General features: G+C 44.6%; 1 long non-coding RNA gene across 1 annotated transcript; it reads right to left on the bottom strand.

The window, feature by feature from the left end:
• Nucleotides 1-185: 185 nt before the first annotated feature.
• LOC121436814 lies at nt 186-18,247 on the bottom strand. The gene is made up of 3 exons (XR_005972829.1): nt 18,203-18,247; nt 15,205-15,299; nt 186-245 (listed from the first exon to the last, which is right to left on the bottom strand). It is a non-coding gene; the product is annotated as an uncharacterized LOC121436814 (long non-coding RNA).
• Nucleotides 18,248-20,246: the final 1,999 nt, after the last annotated feature.

Below are 20,246 nucleotides of genomic sequence, written 5' to 3' on the forward strand. Positions count from 1 at the left end.
AATGACCAGGACTGAAATGGACGCCATCCCCATCAGACCATTTCCCCGAAAGGGCCATGCATTACTGCATCACATTTGCAGGGAGTGCTTATTAAAATGGTAGATATCTGTGTCCACGACAGACACTAAATCATGCTTATTAAAATGTTAGATATCTGGGTCCACAACAGACACTGAATCAATACCTGAGAAGTGGGGTGTGGCATAGCCACTTCTTTCTGATGGCTGTCCAGACTGAGAAGCTTCTGTAAAGCAAAGGACACTGTCGCTAAGACACAAAGGCAACCCACTAACTGGGAGAAGATCTTCACCAACCCCGCAACTGACAAAGGTCTGATCTCCAAAATATATAAAGATCTCAAGAAACTAGACCGTAAAAGGCTAACCAACCCAATTATAAAATGGGGCATTGAGCTGAACAGAGAATTCTCAACAGAAGAACTTCAAATGGCCAAAAGACACTTAAGGTCATGCTCAACTTCCTTAGTGATCAGGGAAATGCAAATCAAGACAACTTTAAGATACCATCTTATACCTGTCAGAATGGCTAAAATAAAAAACACCAATGATAGCCTTTGTTGGAGAGGTTGTGGAGAAAGGGGTACACTCATCCATTGCTGGTGGGAATGCAAACTTGTGCAACCACTATGGAAGTCAGTGTTTCGGTTTCTCAGGAAATTCGGGATCAACTTACCCCTGGACCCAGCAATACCACTCTTGGGAATATACCCAAGAGAGGCCTTATCATACAACAAAAGTATATGCTCTACGATGTTCATAGCAGCATTGTTTGTGATAGCCAGAACCTGGAAACAACCTAGATGCCCTTCAATGGAAGAATGGATGAAGAAAGTATGGAATATATACATATTAGAGTACTACTCAGCAGTAAGAACCAAGGACTTCTTGAATTTTGCATACAAATGGATGGAAATAGAAAACACTATCCTGAGTGGGGTAAGCCAGACCCAAAAAGAGGAACATGGGATGTACTCACTCATATTTGGTTTCTAGCCTTAAACCAAGGACATTGAGCCTATAATGAGTGATACTAGAGAAGCTAAATAAGGAGAACCCAAAGAAAAACATATAAGCATCCTCCTGAATATTAACCTTCAGCAGGCGATGAAAGGAGACAGAGACAGAGACCCACATTGGAGCACCGGGCATAAATCTCAAGGTCCAAATCAGGAGCAGAAGGAGAGAGAGCACGAGCAAGGAACTCAGGACCGCAAGGGGTGCACCCATACACTGAGACAAAGGGGATGTTCTACTGAGAACTCACCAAGGCCAGCTGGCCTGGGTCTGGAAAAGCCTGGGATAAAACCGGACTCTCTGAACATAGCAGACAATGAGGACTACTGAGAACTCAAGAACAATAGCAATGGGTTTCTGATCCTACTGTACACGCTGACTTTGTGGGAGCCTAGGCAGTTTGGATGCTCAACTTACTAGACCTGGATGGAGGTGGGGTTCCTTGGACTTCCCACAGGACAGGGAACCCTGATTGCTTTTCGGGCTGAGGGGGGGACTTAATTGGGGGAGGGGGAGGGAAATGGGAGGCGGTGGCGGGGAAGAGACAGAAATCTTTAATAAATAAATAAATTAAAAAATTAAAAAAAAAAGTATTGCTAGTGGGTTTTACATTCTGTCTTTCAGGATATGGATCACAGACTGCTTAATTCCCTACAATGTCCTCTTGTTAATCCCATAAATACCAGTGTGTTACATGGCATATCAAATAGATAAATCAATTCCTTCATGTATGTTTATTCAGATATTCACATAGTGGCCTCTTTTGTGAGCACCGGGTTCCTGCACTGAGAAGACTAGCAGAGTTAGATGGCTAAATTGTCAGTAAGTAGAGGATAGCAGTAATTGCAGCAACTCCATATGTTATTTGTGCTTTAAAGAACTCAAGGTGGACATAAAATGGCTGTGATGGGGATTGTTGTAGGTGGGGTTTCCCCCAAAGGTCGGTTTCATCAGGTAGCATTTGACTCGAGTCCTGATTGACAAGAAGAAGAAGGGATATACAAGCCTTGTTGGTGGGCTTGTCCACATGGACCTCATTTGGTCTACGAGCAGAGGACAAGCCTAGAGGCTGGCGGACAGTGTAGTCATGTCGGTGTGAGGTGGAAAGGGTAGATGACTCTCATAGTCTTTCAGTTGTATTATGACTATGAAAGGAAGATTTGGAGAGAGTCACAATTTCACTCTTGTTGTTGTTATGTTATTGTGTGTAGAATGAACTGAGTAGAAACTGTTGCAAGAGTGGGTTGGAACAGCCATTATGGTCAACGGGAGCCATGCAGCTGCAGTGTGTAGAGAGTGGAACCTTTGGCCATGGCTGCTGTTGGCAGGGCAGTGACTGTGCATGGGGCTTATGGGGAAGAGGCGGGGCAAAAATTCCTGGGCTTTTCTGGCTCCATGTCCACATAGTGGTGCTGTTTTCTGATATCAGTTGTTTCTTGTGTTTTTGAGACATTCCCTGGATGGTTTGGAAACCCAATGACCCTTATCGTGAAACTTGGTGATTTAATGACACACATCAGTTGATGAAGAAGCTTCTCTCATCTCTGCAGCAATACTTGCTCACCTTAGTGACACCTGGAAGTGTCATACAATGTTCACCTCCCAGAGGAGTAGTAGTAATGGCACTAGTGGTAAAGGTAGTAGTAGTGATAGTGGTGGTGGTATTGGTGGTGGTGGTGATGGTGGTGGTGATGGTGGTGATGGTGGTGGTGGTGGTGGTGATGGTGGTGGTGGTGGTGGTGGTGGTGGTGGTGATGGTGGTGATGATGGTGGTGGTGGTGATGGTGGTGATGGTGGTGGTGATGGTGGTGGTGGTGCTGGTGGTGATGGTGGTGGTGGTGGTGGTGGTGGTGGTGGTGGTGGTGGTGGTGATGGTGGTGATGATGGTGGTGGTGGTGGTGATGGTGGTGATGGTGGTGATGATGGTGGTGGTGGTGGTGATGGTGGTGGTGGTGGTGATGGTGGTGGTAATGGTGGTGGTGGTGGTAATGGTGGTAGTGTTAGTGGTGGTGGTGGTGGTAATTTTGGTGGTGGTGTTAGTGGTGGTGGTGGTGGTGATTTTGGTGGTGGTGTTAGTGTTGGTGGTGGTGATGATGGTGGTGGTGGTTGTGGTGGTAGTGATGGTGGTGGTAATGGTGGTGGTGGTGATGGTGGTGGTGGTAATGGTGGTGTTGGTAATGGTGGTGGTGTTAGTGGTAATGGTGGTGGTGGTGATGGTGGTGGTGGTGGTGGTGTTAGTGGTGGTGATGGTGTTAGTTGTGGTGGTGGTGGTGGTAGTGGTGGTGGTGGTGGTGGTGGTGGTTGTAGTTTCACCTCTGGGACCTCTGAACTCGCCAACCATGGGATCATGATGAGATTTATAGTACTAGGCAAGTGTTTCCTCCTGTGGAGTGGGCCTTAAATTGAAACATAAAGTTACTTGGTTACCTCTGTGATATTCATGCCACTGTTGACCCATGGGTATATCTTGCCATGTTGGCCATTATTGTAGTTCACAGAGGAATAAGAACATTGACAACTTTCCTCCACTCAATAGCCTGGTAGTATCTTCTGGTAATAGGAAAACTAGGTAATAGGAAGGAAGGTTTCTGGTCAGTGTCAACTTGATTTCTCCATACCCTGTGGCCAACGTGTGTGGTGTCTTAAGCAATAGGAATCAAGAGCAATGACAATAGGAATCAAGATCAAAACAATACCTGCATTGTTTTGGGGGATCACTGGAACAGCCCTGACCAACAGCTGGAGGGGGTGTTCCACACTTGGCACTGGGCTTTTTAATAATCCATGACTTCTGGGAAAAGCATCATCCCTTTCGTCAGGTAACTCCAATTAAATTCATATATATTATAAAATAGTAGGTTTGGCTACTACTATCACATCTGGTCTTTAATTCAGTCTGTAAGAGAAAATATTCCACATCTCCCTGATAAGTCTGACTTGCTGCACTCAAGTGAAGATCTCCATTTTAACACGGACTTTTTAGTCTTTTCCAAATTCTTCCTGATGCGATAGGTCACTGTGCACTTTTCTGTTGCATTCCTGGCCCCAAATCTGGAATCAGCCATTTTCCCCAGGCATCTTTGAGGGGGCAGTTTTTTTAGTGTACTCAATCTGAACAATGGAGTTGTTGGTGATAAGTAGTTGATTGGAATCAGTGCATGGAATGAGTACTTCTGCATCTTCGAGAGCATAAATGTCAGCCTCTGTCCTGGTTTCTTCCAGGGCACTCTATAGGAGATCATTTTCTTTTCTTGGGGGGCGCTCAACTATCCAGTGTTTCAAAGCACAAGCATACATATTTTATCAATTCTCCCACTCACAATAAAGGTGTGCACTCTCTGTTCCCAATGCACCTTTCTGAATTGATGAAAATGCTCTGCATCTGCACTGCCCAGCCCAGGAAGCACTAGCTGTCTGTGGCTGTTGGCCACTGGAAATCTGAGCAGTGCTGAAGGTGACACTTATAATTATGGTTAAATTTTGTTTGTTAAAGCTGACCTTATTTATTTTAAATAGGGTTATATAATTTATTAACCTCCATGTGCCGCATGTAACTGAGGAAAACATTAGGCAGATAACCCTGGCCTCATTTCTTCACCTTGTGTTGTGTATTCACAATATATCCTGGAGATCACTCTATAATTATAATCATGGACTTCATGTTGCCTTCTTAAAAATTATTTTGTTTGTTTTGAGATAGAATCTCAGTATATAAGTCAGGTAAAACTTGAGCTCACTATGTAGCTCAGGATAGCCTCAAAACGACTATTCTCTTGTCTTTACCATCAGCCTGTTGGCATCACAGATGCATACCATCATACCTGGCTAAGCACATGCGTACCTAGTCATTTGAGTGGTAGATACACCTGAGATCATGCTGTCCCTCTTTCCTTCCCACAGATGTTTTTCATAGTTCTGCTCTTGGAGTTCTACATTGTTGCTCTGTCAGATTCTTTGTGTCCCCTTCCGTGTTCTTTGGGATGGATCCTTAGAAGAAAGACCCCTGGTCCCAGAATGCACGCTTGTGGTTTTCACTAGCATAAGATCCATCCATAGGCTTGGAGAACAGTTGCATTCTCTCCAGCAATGGAGAAGAGTGTCTTTTTGCTATCAGACTACCCACGTGGAGAGCTGAGAGGAGGTGACTGCTATGTGAGAAACCTGTGGTGAGAATTTCCTGAAATCAGGAGAGTGACATGCTCAGACTGGACCCTCTGCCTGTCTTTGTCTTTGAAGACGTGGTTCCTCTTCCTCTCTGAGTCCTGTGGCTCTGGTTCTAGGCCCACAGTGTGGGAAAGGGAAGTCACGTGCTTGGTGTAACCTCAATGTCCTCCTTAAACAAATTGCTTTCTTATAGATCATCCATACATGTTAACTGCACTATCAAATGGAAGCAGAATCAGAAAAAAATCTACTCCGCACCCAGGATAACTTCCAAGACAGACACCACACAAGGTTTATCCTCCCTCCCCTCTGTAAGGGAGATATAGCCAGGAGAAGAGTGGGGCCTGATAGCGAACACTGTGGGAAGGATGGGCCAAATTTTCCTTGGTTTCCAAGGCAGCATTTGTTTTTCTTTGTGGACCAGACAATTTAAGGCAGTCTCTTTGAATGGTTTCCATGGGAATCCACTTGAGCAGATCAAAAGAGGGAAAAAGGAATTGTGTGAGACATGTAGGTGTGGGGTTAGAATGATGATGCCTGGCACACAATAAACTACTAATTCACAGAAATAAATTGATGACATGGCTGAAGAAATGTATGTGTGTGTGTGTGTATATGTGTGTGTGTGTGTTTGTGTGTGTACCTTCACTCAATATTGTAGAATTCACAATACACAAAGAGAATCATGGCATATTGGTACTTATTATTTTGTTACCTATTTTGAGAAGTATTTTTTCTTTCATTAAAAATATTAATTTATTCAGGGAAAACTAGCCTTTAGAAAATAGAGCCAGGCGCGCCATCTGGTGATCAAAATGTGAGTTGCAGGACTTCAATGCAACTATGGAGTTTCCCTATAGGCAAGGTTGGGGCATCAGAGGGCAGTGTGGGGGACCACTCACTCAGAGAACTCAGGGAGTTCAGTGCCCTTAGGATCCCGACATCTGGGGATGGATAGACAATTATGCAATACATCTGAGTGTTAGCGTGCACGTAGCTGCCAAAGAACCCGTAGATTAATATACAGACTGCAACTTTCCATTCCAGAGAGGATTTCTGAGGTTTCTGGGGTCAGGTCATCTGGGACCACTTGGACATGTGTAGCTTTGCTGTGGGACCATTCTTGTGCATGTTCTCTCGTGTGTACATCATGTCTGAGTCTCTCCCCTTAGTACCTGGGACTGCGGTAGCTGTGGAAGCTTCACATCTGACTGTTGGTCAACACTGCCTAGTTTTTCTACATAGGGAGTACATGGAATTTCTCCTCCAGCAATGTATGGGCTTTTCTTCTGTCACATTTTCCATTTAAATGGGTGTAGCATAGAGACATCTCAGTCATTAAGCTTTCCCTTCTAGAGTATGAAGTCTAGAATTACCCCAAGACATATGTTGGGGCATCAATGTAAACTATTGCACACACATGGAAATTAGAGAAAATAAAAAGCAATTCTACTTTCTAACACTAGAAGAATATAGACAACATCTACTAAAATTGTGTGACTTGCATATTTTGGCCAATTGGAAACATACATGCATTCTTTTATGGCAGGGTTGGTACATGCACACGGAAGAACCAAGACTGTGGAATTCTTGGCCCATCTGTTGGCTCACCAGGCAAAGGTTCTTACAGCCCAGCCCAACGAGTTTGAGGCCTGGAAGCTACTTGGTGGAAGAAAAGAGCCAACTCCTGTAAATTGTCCTCTGATCTTGAACACACTACATCCCAGCACAATAAATATATACAATAAATTCTTGTTAAAGCTATGAATTTTTCTACTGCTTAAGGAAGCAGTCCCTCTTCTCCCGCTGTCCACACTGCTCAGGGCAGAAGTGACCATGTTCCCAGTTTCCCTAGAGCCTTTCCTTCGGGAACCCTGACCCTGAGGCGGTGTTTCACAATGTTCCTTCCATCCCTGCTCTTGCAGGGTGAGGTAAGTGTCCAGGTGGCCGCAGAAATGGGAAGAGTCTGGTCCTCCCAGTTGCTGAGATGAGCAGCCTCTCTTGCCACACAACCTCCACAAGAGGAAGCAGCAGATGAGATTAAGAAAAAACAGGGGGAAAACATGGCAGGAACCTTCAGTATTCCTTCCACACCAGGTGACAGGCGGGCTTGGAGTCCTGCCCTCTAAAAAATGTCAGAAAGCTCTGGAATTCATGGACTTCCCTGAGCTATGTGGTAGCAGGCCTCACTATGTTTACCGTGGAAAATCCCCACCAGTAGTGTGGGAGCGTAATAGAGACAGTGAGTTTGTATGTGCAGGGGCTCTGGATTGGGGTATGTGATAGGAAACAGTCCTGCTGTTCCCACATGGATCAGGAGATGTCTCCTGACTCCATTTTTAACAGATTATTTTATCACCATGAAATGGCATCTTTCAAAATTTTTTAAATGCTTTTTTTGTTGTTGTTGTTAATGAACAGAAACAAAACTTTTCCTCAAAATATAACAGGACAGGGAAAAACTTTTCCCAATTTCCTTGGTTGTCTTTGCCTTTAGATTTACTTTAATCCTGGGGAGGAGGGCTATGTATGTGAATGTCAGTGTCCAGCAGTGTTGGATCCCGGAGGCTGGAGTTGCACATGGTTTGAGCTTCCTGTCATCGGTGCTGGGATTTGAATTCAGGTCCTCTGGGGAAGCAAGTATCGCTCCTAACCAATGAACCATCTACTGCCTCAGCTCCCCAAGGGTTAAGGTTAGGGTTAGGGTAAGGTCCTTCTATGTACCATATAGTATGTGAAGGATTGCAATTCTGTAAAAATCCCTCTGCTCATTTGAGAGATAATCACTGGAAATGTAATTTCTCAAAAGCTTTCCTATTATGTCCAGAAGATGCCACCAACCAGAGCGTACTGATTTTTCTGTTACCCGGAATGCATGGATCCTTGAATCCCCGACAGCCGCCCCAGTTCTCATGGCTATAGACCAACTGTCTAGACGGCTTGTGATCCTGCCATTCTGACATGAATCATCAGATGTTACCTGCCTCCACTGGAGGGTGGGGTTGAGACGGGGTGTCTCTGTAGTTTTGGAGCCCTCCTGGAACTAGCTCTTGTAGACCAGGCTGGCCTTGAGCTCACAGAGATCCACCTGCCTCTACCTCCCGAGTGTTGGGATTAAAGGTGTGCGCCACCACTGCCCAGCCACTTGCCTCCAATTTTAACAGATTATTTTTCTCGCCATGGACCATCTATCTCTCCAGCTCCCCAACGGTGGCGTACATAGTTAACTTACTTCAGTGCATTAGGAATTCATTATGGTGGTAGCCTGTCTGCATGCGCCACCATCTCATTCTATAGCTGCTTCTTACAAAAGGAAATTCCCCTGTGGATATTTGTGCCCACTCACAAGAAATGACTAAAGGACACTTCCTTTTACCACTGGGCCTGCTTCTTCAAGCATCTTGACAATTCAAATCTCCGAGTTTCCCGTTTTAGTTAGTTGCACGATGTTTTCATTTGCCCCAAGTCAGCTAAGCACCCGAAGAGAACACCTGTCTGTGCATGTCTGAGAAATTGATGAGTTCCACAAAACTCTGGCTATGTGCACATCTGATATCCTGGTATAATGACTCAGACTGTATCTTAGAAGCAACTGCAGAATTGGAAGGGAAACCTTACTGGCCAAGTTGTGTTTATGCTACCCCTATAAGAGCACAAAGTTGGGAGAAGGTCACCTTATGCTAAAAAAGAGAGAAATTTCCCACATCCTCTTTGCAGAAAATTGGGGAAGCATCAATGTGGGATAAAAGGGAAGCTTTACAGCATAGACCATCCCAGGGATATGCGCCTGGCAAACACAGAGCTCAAATCTCTTGGAGTCTGGAGGTGGTGTGGAGGTTTGAATAAGAATGGTCCCCATAGGCTCATGTATCTGAATGCTTAGTCTCCAAGGAGGGGCACTCTTTGAGAAGGCTTAGATGATGTGGTGTCCTTGTTGGAGTAGATGTGCCATCATTGAAGGAAGTGTGCCACTGGGGGTGGGCTTTGAATTTCAAAATCCCATGTCAGGCCCAGTGTCAGCCTCTCTCTCCCTGTGGATCAGGTAATAGAACTCTCAGCTACTTCTCCAACACCATGTCTGCCTGTGTGCCACCATGCTCCCTGCCGTGATGGTAACAGACCAACCTCAGAAACTATAAGCAAGGCACGTGAATGCTTTCTTTGATAAGAGTGGCCTTGCTCATGGTGTCTCTTCACAGCAATAGAACAGTGACCAAGACAGATGGTGTTTCATAAATTCCTGTGTGCTCAAGGTCTTTACAGTTTTAGTATACACAGGTTTGTCCATGAAGAGGGCCAAAAGGGGACTACTGTCTTCTGAAGAGCACATTATTTTAGACAAGTAACTGGAATGGCCTCCTGCTCTGCCCAAATGTCCCACAGTAGTCTCTTGTATTAATGACTGACATCTTGGAACAGATTCTAGTCAATGCACTTATGAGTATTCAACCAGCCCCAATTCTCCCTCTGCAGCTGCTGATGGGGCAGAGGAAATCCCTTACATGACAGTGGTAGTTTGAATGAGGATGGTCCCCGTAAGCTCCTATGGTTAATGTTTCAATGGTGAATAATTTAAGAAAGATTAGGATGTGTGGCCCTATTGGACGAGGCGTGTCACTGGGTGAGTTCTGATGTCTCAAAAGCCCTCTGCCTCCAAGGGGAACCCTCATCCATTGCTGGTGGGAATGCAATCTTGTGCAACCACTTTGGAAATCGGTGTTTCGGTTTCTCAGGAAATTCGGGATCAACTTACCCCTGGACCCAGCAATACCACTCCTGGGAATATACCCAAGAGATGCCCTATCATATGACAAGAGCATTTGTTCAACTATGTTTACAGCAGTATTATTTGTAATAGCCAGAACCTGGAAACAACCTAGATGCCCTTCAATGGAAGAATGGATGAAGTGTGGAATATCTACACATTAGAGTACTATGCTGCGGTAAAAAACAATGACTTCTCTAATTTTGCATGCAAATGGATGGAAATAGAAAACACTATCCTGAGTGAGGTAATCCAGACCCAAAAAGATGAACATGGGATGTACTCACTCATAATTGGTTTCTAGCCATAAATAAGGGTCACGGAGTCTACAATTGGTGATACCAAAGAAGCTAACTAAGAAGGTGAACCAAAGGAAAAGCATATAGATGTCCTCTTGGCTATGGGAAGTAGAAAAAATTGCCGGGGAGAAAATTGAGATCTTGGGGGTGGGGTGGGATGGGGGTAAAGGGAGATGGGGAGAGAGGGGGATAGGGGGAGAATGGGGGAGCTTGGGGAAGGGGGAGGATTGGGATGAAGGAAGGTTGGATGGGGGAGCACGGAAGCACGGTTCTTAGTTAAGGGAGCCACCTTAGGGTTGGCAAGAGACTTGAACCTAGAGTGGCTCCCAGATGCCCAAGCCGAGGTCCCCAGTTAGTTCCTTGGGCAGCTGAGGATGAGGAACCTGAAATGACCCTATCCTATAGCAATACTGACGAATATCTTGCATATCATCATAGAACCTTCATCTGGTGATGGATGGAGACAGAGACAGAGACCCACACTGGAGCACTGGACTGAGCTCCCAAGGTCCCGATGAGGAGCAGAAGGAGGGAGAACATGAGCAAAGAAGTCGGGACCACGAGGGGAGCACCCACCCACTGAGACAGTGGAGCTGATCTACTGGGAGCTCACCAAGACCAGCTGGACTGTGACTGAAAAAGCATGGGATAAAACTGGACTCTCTGAGCATGGCGAACAATGAGGGCTGATGAGAACCCAAGGACAATGGCACGGGGTTTTGAACCTACGTAATGTGCTGGCTTTGTGGGAGCCTAGCCAGTTTGGATGTTCACCTTCCTAGAAATGGACGGAGGGGGGAGGACCTAGGACTTACCACAGGGCAGGGAAATCTGACTGCTCTTTGGGCTTGAGAGGGACGGGGAGAGGAGTGGGAGGAGGGGGAGAAGGGTGGGAGGAGGGGGAGAAGGGTGGGAGGAGGGGTAGGGAAATGGGAGACTGGGAGGAGGAGGAAATTTGTTTTTTTTTCTTTTCTCAATAAAAAAAAAATAAAAAAAAATAAAAGACCTCTGCCTCCTGCCTGTGATCAGGATGTAAACTCTCAGTTACTGCTACGGTGTCCTGCCAGGCTGGCTGCTGCCATGCTGCCCACAGTGATGGTACTGGACTAACCCTCTGACACTGAAAGCAAGCTCCCAATTTAATGCTTTGTTCTGTAAATTCCCTTCAGCACAGCGCCTTTTCCCAGCAATAGAACAGTAGCTCAGTCAATGTCCTGTGGCTGTCAAGGGACTTGCAGTTCCTGCCTCTTTTCTTCTGTGTTATCTCTTCTTGTAGGGCACAGAGGATAATTTCTATTTCAATATCAAATTAGTGGCTCCAAAATGATGGTGAGGTAAAGGAAATACTTTGGAGATCTCCCTGCAATAGAGAAGGGACCCCAAGTTTGTTCTACATCGTAAGGGTGAATACATATTACATCTGAGTCATATGCAGAGCATATTCATAGAAAAATACATGGCGACCACACCACAAACACCATGGAAACATACTTGGCTACCACACCACAAACACCAGGTTGCTCTTGGAAGTCCCCAGCAGGCATGGTGCAACACAATTGCAGTGACTGACCAGGATACAACTTGCCTGGGAGGCAGCGATCTGGGGACTGTAGCACAGCCTCCTGGAGAGGGGATGGAAAGTCTAGGAAATCCATCCATCCCAGAGTCAGGGGATTCAAGGTGCCCACCACATTCATATTCTCTACAGAGCACCACTCTGTATCCCTTGTGCACTGCCCACTTTACACTTAGGGAGGATGAAGTGAGTTGTGGAGCACTACAGTTGCTGCAATCCATAAATGGAACTGCTCTATACGTGTGCCAGCTTTCCAAACACACTAAAAACGCATTGCTATTCCATAAAACATCAGCCCTTTTAAAGAAAATAAATGTAGGCATGTAGTTTGAATGCCACCTCCTGGCCTTAGTGGGAACTACATCAGTGAGAGTCTTGGGCCCAGTGGAGTCTATGTTTGGATGGGAGGGAACATTGACTGTGACCTGGACTTGAAGGGACCATACCTCTGAAGATAAGGCAGTGTTTTTTCACCTCATTATGATTTCCTGTCACATAATACTTGACATCTTAGGTATATCAAATGTAAACCCGAGATTGGAGACCAATCCCAGTCTAAGGCTAAGATAAAGCAGCCTCATTAGATAGAGATGGTGGAGCTCTGTGTGTAAACACACACACACACACACACACACACACACACACACACACACACACACACACACACACACCACACACACACACACACACACAGAGGCATGCACACAGCATCAAAATAGATTACATTCGTCCTTACTGCTCCAGAAACTGAACAAAATGACTACTTCTCCTGAAGTATGGAAGGTGTATAATCCTTTATCCAAAGTGCGATTGTGGGTTCGTGCATGCCTGTGAGTGCGTGAGCAATTGTGTGTGTGTGTGTTTGTGTGTGTGCGCGCGCGTGAGGTCAGGGGACAGAAGACAGCCTCCGGTGTTGTACCTCAGGTGCCATTCCCCTGAAGTTTTTCTTTTCTTTTTTTTTTTAAATTTATTTATTTATTAAGGATTTCTGCCTCATCCCCACAACCGCTTCCCATTTCCCTCCCCCTCCCCCGATCAAGTCCCCCCCCTCATCTGCTCGAAGAGCAATCAGGGTTCCCTGACCTGTGGGAAGCCCAAGGACTGCCCACCTCTATCCAGGTCTCGTAAGGTGAGCGTTCAAACTGCCTAGGCTCCCACAAAGCCAGTACGTGCAGTAGGATCAAAAACCCACTGCAATTGTTCTTGAATTCTCAGTATTCCTCATTGTCCTATGAAGTTTTTCTTAGACAAGGTTTCCAACTGGCCTGGAACAAGCAAGGCAGGCTGGGTTGGCTGGGCAGCACACTCCAGAAATAGGCTTGCCTCCACCTTCACACACAAGCATGTCCCACCACATCTACTACTTTTCCTGCTGTAGTTTATCTTCATTTTCTTGATGATGCTCTCTGTGAATGACACTCAGGGCCTCATGCCCACAAGGCCAGCAATTTATTGATTTAGCTGTCTCCCCAGCCCCACTTTTACCACCCGAGCACAAGCATTTTTCTCAGTTTACACTTTAAAGTACTTTCCTTCCTGGATACGAAATTTGAAACACCACAGGAAAGCACATATAGTAGCATAAGGAAATCTGTCTGTCGCTGGGCTGATTCCTACCCCTAAGGCACAGGGCTGTCTGCAGGGAAATCTCCTGAGAGTGAGCAATCTGAGTACAGTCCAAGCCACCATTTTCTATACGCCTTGCTGTATGTGGTGGTGAGGAAGTTGCCTTCCCATTTAGGGGATGGTAATCTTTAAAATGTCTGGGCCAGGGGCGTACATTGCTGTGCCTCATATCCGGGGAAAGAGGATGGCTTCCCATGCCAGAACTAAGCTGAAACTTTACAACAGTGAATGGAATGATAATAGTCCTGCTAACTACTTTGTGTGTTTAGTGCAGAGTCTCAGAGCAGCCCAGCCCAGCCTGGGACTCTTGCCCTTCCTCCCTCAGCCTTCAGAGTGCTGCTGGTCTTCCAAGCTTAGCACACTGCCACAGCTCAAGTATTCATTTTAATGTAAACACATTCTTAATGCTACTGTTTTCTTCTCGGCCCAGTAACATTTTCATTCCATTTCTACATGTATATGGTTGAATTCCCAAGAAATAAGTAATTTTATCATTGATTTCCCTGCAAAAATTTATTTTATAATGATCCACATCTCTTGAAAAACCATGAATTCTAAGATTGCTATTTTAGGAAATTTAGCATTGACGAGATATTTTAGGTTTTTGCTTGGTTTTCATTGTTAATTAGGGCCTCTCTATGCTATTCAGGCTGTTCCGAAACTTTTTAGCACTAATGATCAATCGTGTAACCCCAGTGTTCAAATAGCTGGAAGTGCACGCATTTGCCACCTAACGCTGATGAAAACTGTTCTCATTACTGCCTGGCATTTGACCATTTTTCTTCATTGTTTCACAACAATTATTTTAATTTGTACATAATTTTAAAATGTACATAACTTAATAATAATTACGTTGTGTATATTCCTATGTGTATGTACACATGAATTCCTGTGCCTCCAAAGGTCAGGAGAGGTCATACCTTCCTGGAGCTGAGGTATGGTCCTTCAAGGATGTTGGAAATGGATGCTGGAAACTACCTTGGATCCTCAGCAACAATAGAATGCACTCTGAACCACTGAGTCATCTCCCCTGCCAGACTGTAGACTGTTAGATTCCGTTAGCCTTTATAATGTTCATATTTTAAATTCCACTGTGTTTTCCCCTTGGTCAATGACCTGGAGTTGATGCTTCTTTTTTTTTCTTGTTTAGATTTTAGTTATACTTTTCATTATGTCTGTCTGTCTGTCTGTGGTATGCACATGATTGGCAGAGGCATTGACTCCTGATGGGGCTAGAGTTAAAGGCAGTTGTGAGCTATCTGCCATGGGGGCTGGGAGCCATACTCTCATAAACAGTAATGACTCTCTTGTCTCTTTCCTCCTCCCTCTACGCCTTGAGTGCTGGTATTACAGGTGAGGGTGAACATGCCCAGAGGGTCAAAGAACACAGAGCAATTTCCATTCTAGGCAATCATTCTGCCACGAGAGCTATGTCGCCAGTCCCCATACTGTGGCTTTTTAAATTCACCAGTGATTTCTTTTCATGGTATAGCATTCTCATTGAACAGCTACCAGAGAAATCAAGAATATAGCTGGGAATGTGTGCACAGCCAGGGGAGCAATAGCAGTGTCTAGGGACCACTTTTAAAAATCCCCAAATGTGCTCCCACCACATTTGTGAAGAGCTTGGGACAGGGCCGTCAGATGCTGGGCAGATCTAAGTGCTGTAGCATCCTCGAGTCCAGCCTCTGGCAAGGACATCCTGTTCCCGAGAGCAAGTCTCCTGCCAGCAAACCTACCTTACATGCCCAGCTTCCCAAAGGTCAGCAACAAGGGACTAGAGGCTGTTGTTGTACTGTCTGTGGATGTGTGTGCACAGCCAACGACCCAGACCCTGCAGAAGAATCACAAAACAGGAAAAAGGTTGGTCAAAGAATCAGACACATCCTTAAGCTCAGTGCTGAAGACATAAAAAAGAAAATTTGGAAATATAGCATAGTGTGTGGAAATAGAAATGACGGAGAAAGAAGAACAGGATTTCCCTTGCACGGAGATGTGAGTGTATGTGTCCTGATGTGGGGCTGTGCCTCCCTAGGAGTATGGGGACAATGATGAAGGGATCCCAGAGATATCTGAGAAGCCGGATTCTGTGTTTGGATGTCTGTACAGCAATGGTTCTCAGCCTTCCTATGCTGTGACGTGACTCTTTTTTTTTTTAAATATTTATTTATTATGTATACAATATTCTGTCTGTGTGTATGCCTGAAGGCCAGAAGAGGGCGCCAGACCTCTTTACAGATGGTTGTGAGCCACCATGTGGTTGCTGGGAATTGAACTCAGGACCTTTGAAAGAGCAGGCAATGCTCTTAACCACTGAGCCATCTCTCCAGCCCCCTGTGACATGACTCTTAATACAGTCCCTCATGCGTGGTGATCCCAACCAGAAAATTATTTCTGTTGCTTCATCATCGCTGTAAAGTTGTTACAGGTAAGAATCACAATGGAAATAGTTTTGGAGATAGACGTTTGCTGAAGGGGTCAAGTCACAGGTTGAACCACTTTTCTAGAGTCAGAGAGATGTGGGACCTTCCTAGCCCCAGCAACTTTGGTTCCCTGAGCCAGGATGTCCTGGACCCATTCTCCAAACACAGGCTGGGAATTTCTGTGAGGAGAAAACAGAGTGAGACCCTCTGCTCTGAGCTGTGCTTCCCACTCTGTGAATTGAGAGCATCACACTGCTCATGTGCTAATTTGGGGGTCTTTAGTGATAATACCTGCTTTAAATACCAGTCACAAGTTCCTGCATATGTGACAGACTAATGTTGATATATGCAATTGGAATTACAGGCTGGCCTTGAACTCAGACATCCAACTGCCTCTGTCTTGTGAATGTTTGCTCCGTGCCCAGCTGTCAAAAATACGCATTTCTAAAGGCAGTCTTCTTCTGGAGAAAGAATAGGGACAAGCAGTTGCTACAGAATTTAGAGACTGATTTCACTTCAACTCTGCCTAAAACCTACTCACTTCCTTCATCTGTAAACCTACCAAGAGCAGTACATGCTGTAGAACAGCCATTTTCAAAAATACACTGAATTTTGTGTTCACTTTTTATGAGACAAATGTTAGATTCTTATTCTTTTGGAAATTATGCTACAGTTAGCTGTACTTAGAAAACTTTACATCTGAAAATTATTCATCAGCAACTCGTTATCAAATTGTTAAGTTTTAATGACTAGATTGGGTATTCAAACTATCCTGTGTCAATACACGTGGAATAACTGATGTCAGTAAATGGAAGCACCGTGTCTCCATGTGGTCAGACAAATCCAGAGATGTTAGAGCAACGTCTCCACAAGGAAAATGCACAGCGCATCCAGGTGCTATCTGCCCTCTCCCAGACAAGGCTGCACAGGGCAGCTCTCCTGCTGATCACTGCAGCATGGCTTCATCCCTCTTTCATACCTCCATCCCTCCCCTGTCTTCGGAACCATCTCCACTGTCTCCACACACTACCTCATCCCGCCCTCCCCAGGCCTTTCTCTGTGCAGTGCCAAGTCACCTTCTACCAAAAGGAAACATATCATGACAATTCCATAACTCACCTTCCACACAGATCATATAATCCAAATGTCATACACAGCTGACAATGACAACATTTTCCTTTCTGTCCTATCCCCAAGCAGTGTCCACGTTGTCTTCAAGGTTCTGGCAACTAGCCTTGTTCTCTGCTCTTAGATCCACTGTTCTCCATGGAAGCAAGCACGCCCACAACTTGGTTTGTGCACGGTCTTGCTTCTATTTGCCATTCAGGACTCAGATCACATGCTAACTTCTGAAACCTTTGGGGGTAACATCACATACGACAATCCCCATCACAACTATTTCCTGTCCCCTTTATGATCTTTAAAGCGCCAATAATACACGGAATTGCTGTGATTACTGATTTCTTCTGCTTACTGACAGTTTGCCTATCTAACACGATATACAAGGACCCGTGCTAGTCTACACAGTGCAGGAACAAGGTGTTCACTAAAGAGGCCACTATGTGAATATCTGGATAAACGTACACGAAGGAATTGATTTGTCTATTTGATATGCCATGCAACACAGTGGTATTTAAGGCAGTAACAAGAGAACATGGCATGGACTTAAGCAGTCTGTGACTTCATATCCTGGAAGACAGAATATCAAACACACTAGCAATACGTTTTAACATGGACAGCCATCAGAAAGAAGTGGCTATGCCACACTCACTTCCTAGGGTTTGAATCAGTGTCTGCTGTGGACCCAGATATCTACCATTTTAATAAGCATGATTCAGTGTCTGTTGTGGATCCAGATTTCTACCATCTTAATAAGCAATCCCTCCAAATGTGATGCAGTCATGCATGGCCCATTCGGGGAAATGGTCTGATGGGGATTGCTTCCATTTCAGTCCTGGTCATTTAAAGGGACCCCTACAGGGTTCAGTCATCTGGGGAGTCTATGAATGCCAGTGTTTCACAGTGTGCTGCTCTTTGCTGCGACCTGCTCAACAGGATGTGTTCCTACAAGGCATCACAGACCAGCTGCTGGTCACACAGATGGGAAGAGAAAAGGAAATGACTCACCTGGTGAGTCCCACATGATCTTGTCACTCTACTGTACTGAATATAAGGATGGAGTAGTCTGTCTGCATCCAGTCAAGTCAAAGATGTGCAGTGACATCTTCCTTTTCTTTGTTCATTTCACAGACCCTTTATACACAGCCATGTACACATCACACACACACACACACACACACACACACACACTCACATTGGTGGCAATGATGACTCACATACTGGAAACAAGGGCTCATGTCAGCTTCTTGTCAACATTCTGCGTGTTCTCTCTGCAGGTCTGCTGTTCTTCTCATAGAAGAGACCTGACATTGATAGACAGAGGACACAAAGTATCACTGACAAGAAGCATTTGCTTTTGGCTTTCTTCCCAGGGGTGGTCAGATAATCCAGAATTCTAGACAGATAACAAATGAAGAGCAGGTCCACTTGAATGTACTCCCACGGGCATGTTATGGGATAATTTAAGCATCACAGTATATAATGATGACAAAGGAGTACTCCTTTAAGAAATGGGTGTTTCTGAGTAGACACAAACGCATGAGTAAATCCATTAATAAACAAAAGATAAAAGGGAAACTTCACTCAAAGACAAGCAATGCTTGTATACTAGTAACTGCACAGGGAAGTAGGTATCAGAGCAACACTTAGCAGGCGTCATGGTTATAATAAACATGGAAAGAACCATACATAAAACACCCCCTCTGTACAAGTCCACAGCAACACTGCTAAAATCTGCATGACTGGATGGGAAAACAAGAGGGAAAACACACGAGTACTAACCTTTTCCTTTTTGTGTTGGGGAAAATAATATTAGATATTTTGAAAATAATTACCTAAGTATTCTTCATAATACAAACCTTTCTGGAGTTACACATACATACCTAACTCTTCACATGTATCCCCTTCTTTCTCTCCACCGTGATCTCAGCACCTCCCTGATGGAGCTAGCTGGGAGGTAAAGGACTATCTCTATGATTCCAAAGATGCCATTGGGGCAAACCTTTGACCTGTGGCTGCCTTAGAAATTTTCCCCCAAACTGGGTGTTGGACATTTGTTTCTGTTCTCATAATTCACTTGCAACTTCAAAGTACTGAATTTTAAACACAGCAAATATATGTTAGCATCAAAGACATTTTCATCATAGAGAATGTAATTAAATATTTTAACCTAAAAGATTCATCAATAACTCTGTCTAAATTTAACACAGACAGCTGACCACAGTGAAATGAATGTGTGGAAGCTGTAATTTAAAATCCCTGTCACTGGAGATAGCATCAGGAAATATGAAATAATTAGGAAAACTCTGCCCACTTCTCTGTAGTGCCTAGACACTGAATGGGACAACTCATTGCTGAGAGTAAAGATGTATAGATTCATCGACTGTGGCGATATTTTGTTTCTTCCATGACAATAAAGCTTGCCTGAGAATCAGTGTGTGCAGATAGCCACTAGTTAGCCACAGAAGACAGGCAGTGTTGTCACTCACCTTTCCCAACACTTAAGAAACAGAACTCTGTGAGTTCAAGGCCATCCTGGGCTACATTAGATTGATCCAGTCTAAAAGAGAAACAGAGTCAGGCAGTGGTGACTCACATCTTTCATCAAAGTGCTTTGGTGTCACACACCTTTAATCCCAGCACGAGGGAGATGGAGAATGAAAGGAATGTGGCTGGGAAAAGAGAGGAATATAAGGTGGGAGGAGATAGGAGATCCAGGCAGTCAGTCTGAGGTCTTGTAGAGACAGGATGCTCCATTTGGTCTGAGGATTTTGTCGAGGAAAGAACTAGTGTCTGGCTGCTCTGCTGTTCTGATCTTATAGCTCCAACCACTTAATATCTGACTCCAGATTTTATTATTAAGACCAATTAGAACTCACGCTACAATCACCTTCATGCAATGGAAGATACAGGTGTCTGTTCTCCTCATACAGTCCTATAGATCCAGTGCAATACCAACAGAACTCTAACAGACTTTTCATAAACTAATGGGCTTAATCTGAAACTCACAGTGAATATGAAAAACCCCAGCTTGAAACAACCTTATAAAGGAACAAACTTGGAGGATGAACACATGATTTCCAGACTCCTTATAAACATAGAGAAATGTAGACAGTGTGCCTGATTGGAAATGACAATAAGACAGAAAAGAATATGAAGGGGACAGAAGAGTCACACATGTGTAGGGGACACCTTTAGCAAAGACACAAAGACACTTCAGTGAACAAAACATATGCTCT

This window comes from Microtus oregoni, unplaced genomic scaffold (genome assembly GCF_018167655.1).
Source record: "Microtus oregoni isolate MIOR12 unplaced genomic scaffold, Mior012 000050F_003, whole genome shotgun sequence".
In the NCBI taxonomy this organism is placed as follows: domain Eukaryota; kingdom Metazoa; phylum Chordata; class Mammalia; order Rodentia; family Cricetidae; genus Microtus; species Microtus oregoni.